Below are 4,949 nucleotides of genomic sequence, written 5' to 3'. Positions count from 1 at the left end.
CTCTCTCCTTGTATCACTAATAAGCTGTGAGACTTTAGCTGATCTCTCTTGGTCTCTGGGCTTTAGGTTTGGAATCAGGGAGTTAGCCTGTGTATTCTCAGAGGTTCCTCTCAGTCCTGATCATTTATCTTCTGCATAGTAGATCCTAGAAAAGCTGAATGAGGCAAATGCAAGGCAACTGTATTTCAGCTGGGGCAGAAAGACAGCCCTTAGACACACTGGCAGGAGAGAGGGTGGGAGAGGGGTAGGACAGGAATCAGCCCGAAATCCTGACATTCCTTCAAAACTAGAGTGTTCCGTTGTTGCTTCATCATTGCTCCTAGCAGAGTAGGTCCTTCTAGCTTGAAACCCATCTTCAGCATGCTTACCCCTTCCCCATGATGCTCCCGAACCCTGGAAATTTTTCCTCAAAGCTGTTCACAGAATCCTTTAGAATATCCCCCCTTCGAATTCTTGTGCACCCTTTTCTGCACCTCCCCAGAATTTCAGCAAGTTCCTGCCGGTGAAATCAGAATGGGAAGAAACAGCAGAAGGGTCAAGTGAATCCACGCGTATACTTGAACGAGAGCAGAGGAGCCAGCAAAGAGGCATAGAAACACCAGGGTCAGTGAGAAGTCTGGACTGAAAAGCAGACGTGGAAGAAGAGGAAGAGTCAGTGACGGAAGGGAGGGCTTAGGAGCAAGACACGTTTAGGAGTCTTATTGTGGATCTGTTGTGCCGCGGAGTTAATTTGTTTTTTTTTCTTCTGTTTTTGTTTGTTTTGATTTTAGGAAGGAGAATTCTGGAAGATAAGAAGAAGTATGAGGATTGCACATCAGCACATAGGGTGAGGATAAGAGTAATTCAAGAGCATAAAGTTAAATATTTTACAAAAGTCCTGGTATGAATTGTTTTTTTGAGAGAAAGAGAGAGCAAAAACGGTGGGGGGAGAGGCAGAGGGAGAAGAAGAGAGAGAACCTTAAGCAGGCTCCACACTGAGCATGGAGCCCGACGCGGGGCTCCATCTCATGACCCTGAGATCATGACCTGAGCCGAAATCAAGAGTAGGACATTTAACCAACTGAGCCACCCAAATGCCCCAAATGTTGATATGTCTTTTTTTTTTTTTAAGATTTTATTTATTTATTTGAGAGAGAGAACAGAGGGAGAGCGGGAGGGAGAAGCAGATTCCCCACTGAGCGGGGAGCCCCAGGCTGGGTTCAATCCCAGGACCCTGGGATCATGACCTGAGCCGCAGGCAGATGCTTAACCAGCTGAGCCACCCAGGTGCCCCTGATATGTCTTTTATTAAGTGAAAAGTAGAGGCACTTATTGAACGGACTGGCTCTGAATAAATTTTTAAAATAAATCCTCATATTTATTGCTGTAAAAGGGACAAAGTCCAGCACCACACACCAAACCCCTGCTGTCAAGAAAAGGGCTAAAAGAAACATTTCTTTTATTAAAGGGTAGAAAATGGAAGGTGCGATTAAGAAAAAAGAACACAAAATGAAAAGAGGACACAAAACGTCCAGTGCTGGGATGGCCACAGAGCAGCCATTACCCAATAAGCCTCAGTGCAGCCCTTGCTCCCCCGTCTCCCATCCCAGCAGCTTCCCCTTATGTAATATGAAGAGGATAACGCTGGGTAGTCAGAAAAATGTTGCTCAAAATTCAACTAAAGATAAGTAACAGCAGAGATCTATCCAGTCCCTCGGCTAACTACTGATGTTGCATAGCAACAACTGCCTAGTTTTATTTCTGTCACAGAATTGCCATAAGGAAGCTTTGAAATTAAGTATTTTTTAGAAATTTAAACAAACAAGGTAGCATACCTCACTGCACCCATCCAAGTCACCTGCTTCCTTCCAAAATTAGAAAGGCAGCCTCTCAAAGGGGAAGATAATTAAGATAGTAAAAAGGGAAACAGAAATTTATTGGGTCCTTACTAATTTTTTTTTTAAATTTCTCTCATTTAATCCTGACAATAACCATGTGAGGCAAGCCTTACCTTACTCCCATTTTGCAGATGGGGAAACAGAACGGGGATAACTTGGCCAAGGTCATAACAGCCAATAAGAAGCAGAGTTAGGATTTGAAACATGCCCCCCATCCTCTTCCTGCCTAACTTGTAATCCAGTGCTTTCCCCGTCACCCTGTGCTACAGTGAGGTCTCCGGCTGCCTGTCGCAGCAACCAACCCTCCGGAAGGTCCTGGGATTGTCACTGTAACAGGCTAGTGATACTTTCGGAAGAATTTCTAGAAAAATTTGGACCCATGTCTGACCCCGTGGGTCAGTTGTTTCATGCACTGATGTACCTGAGAAATCTGAGTTGGTTGTCAGTCTAGTGGAAGAAACTGATCTCCCTTCAGGGCGCTGTGTCTGACCTGCTTGAGGGGACTCCCTACCACAATTCCTGGTATTGGCATTTGCACACAGGTATTGAGGAGTTGTTCAAGAAATAAGTTCCCTATGAATTGAGACATCTACTTTAATCCTTTGTCTTTTCCTAGTAATTGCTTCAGTATCTAGAAGCAAGAATAATGGAACCAACGCAAGGAACCCAAGCTACAGACATTTTTGAAATCCCTTCTACTTATGACTTGGGGTGTGTCGTAGAGAGATCCCACCTCTGATTGCTGACCACTCGTTTGTTCTTATACAGAGGAGCAATTTCCACAGCACATATTTCCGGACACCTATTGCGTGCCTGGTCCTTGTGTTGAGTAACAGGTTACTGTATTATCATGATCCCTGACCTCAAGAAATTCTTCAAACTAATTGAAGAGACAAATATTATACAAAGGTTAATACTGTGTGAGAGGTGAATATTATAATAAATTAGGTTTAAAATCTAGCAGGGGCACAAAAATAGCTGTCATCTAGTGTATTGCATCAGAAAAGGACCCACTGAATCACGGTAACGCAGGTCTCAGGATAACTGGGGCATTCTAGGTAGAAGGACAGCATGATCTGTCCACAAGCAGTGGTTTCTCCATAGGAAGCCTGGAGGATAAGTTGCTGGGAGGGAGATGACCTTAGAGAATAGGTGGGAGTCAGCAATGGTGGGGTCTCCGTGGATGCTGAGGATGGAGACATGGTATAAGGTTAGGGAGGTGTTCATGCTATGGATGATGAGAACTGCTGACAGATTTATAAGCAGGGGAGTAATATCTAGTGGCAATTAGGAAGTGGATATAGCTGGGCAAGATTTGATGCAGAGAGATCAGGAAAACACTGAGTAAAATAAATTTAAAGGAATTTCTTTGCCAGAGTTCTTTTAGAAATCTTTTAATATGCAGATGAATACTGTGCTATGGCTTTGTGGTGGCTCTTCTCCCTTTGTCCTTCCAGATCTATTCTCCACCCTTTCTCTACCCTGACTCAAGTAGGGTGACCTTCGAAAATGTCCCTTGTCCTTTGGCTTCTTGTTGGGTTCATCAATGGGGGGCACCAACAGGAGAGTAGAGGGAGGACAGAGAGACAAGACAGGAAATTTCTAACTCCCTCAAGTGAGGCTCAGCTTGCCAGTGGCCTGCTTGAGGTCACAGTTGGAGTTGGGAGACCCAACTCTGGAGAGCTTGTTCTGGGTTCTAGAGCTACGCAACCCAGCAGTGGCAATAACTTCCTGCTGTGACTCGCCTAGGGGAGGATCGTCACCATCCCTGGCTCTGTCCTGGAGTCTGCCCTCAACTCTGTAAATGGTCCTTCATTCATCTGTCTTCACTTGCCACTTTGGAGTGTGATCCAGTGTCCTGTGGGACCCTGGCTAGTACAGTCTTGCAACGCTGCCCTTGCGAAACACTTGTCCTTTTCAAGAAACATGCTTGATGTGAGCCTGGGAGAATGGGAGTTTGAACCAAGACTGACATAGTAAGTATGAAGAGAAGGACGCAGATTGGAGAGCTGGAGAGATACTCAGGAAGGACCATGGATGGGGAGGTCAGGAGGAAGAAGGGGAAGAGTCTAGGATGGCATCGTGGATGGCTTTGGACTGAGCTGGGTCATGTCATTTACCAAATCACACAATACAGAAGGATGGACAAGTACTAAGGAGACTGTAATTAGTATACTTGGGACACAAATTCAAGGTGTCTGTGGGGCTCTTAGGAGTGGAGAGGGGACCTTTCTCATCTGCTGACTTGAAGATTGCGCATACCTCAAGTATCTTTTTCATTGCTGCTCGGAATTTGCCCTATTTACTTTTGCCAGCCCTTTTCTGACAATCCTCTTTGAAAATAAGCATATGCTTGGATGAGGACATGCGTAGTTTCCAGTATCTTTATTGTGACTTTGTAACAAGAGAGACAGCTAAAAATGTTGAGAACCTAGGGCCATATTGATCTTCTGAAAAGGCCCACATTTGTCTCCATGCTCTCTCTCTCTCTCTCTCTCTCTCTCTCTCAAGTTAAAGCAAGGTCCCTCTAACCCAGGCACGAAAAGACTTTCAGCTCCCTGCCAGTCAAGCACTGCTAGGCACCCCCACCCCACCCCTTCTAGTCTCCAGCCTCCACTTCGGAGGGCCTGCTGCCCATACCTGTCACAAGGTGGCAGTCCTGCCCAGCTGACCTGGTGTGAACCTGTGGGTGGGGTGTTGACATTACTGTTCCTGCTTCTGACACCCCCTCAATTCTCATTCCTGATGCAATGTTAGCTCAAAAACTTTCAACCATTATAGAAAATGGAGTTCAAATTTCTTAGTCTGACAACCAAGTCACACCCAAAACAATGAAGGAGGAAGCAGCCTCTTCAGAGGCTATGCAATGGTAATTAATGGAGAAAGAGACTTTTCGGGAATAAATGGGGATTTGTTGGTCTAGAGTCAATTGCCTGAGGTTGGGGTATGATTTAAGCAGGAACCAATGGATTGCCTTTCTTCTTTCTTCTTCTTTTTTTTTAGTCTGCAAGTCTTTTTAAGTACTTACGGCACAGATTGTTTCCCATTGTTCATTCAGTAGGCAAACATACT

This window comes from Ailuropoda melanoleuca, chromosome 16, assembly GCF_002007445.2.
Source record: "Ailuropoda melanoleuca isolate Jingjing chromosome 16, ASM200744v2, whole genome shotgun sequence".
Lineage (NCBI taxonomy): Eukaryota > Metazoa > Chordata > Mammalia > Carnivora > Ursidae > Ailuropoda > Ailuropoda melanoleuca.
Note: the sequence above shows the minus strand (reverse complement) of the source record.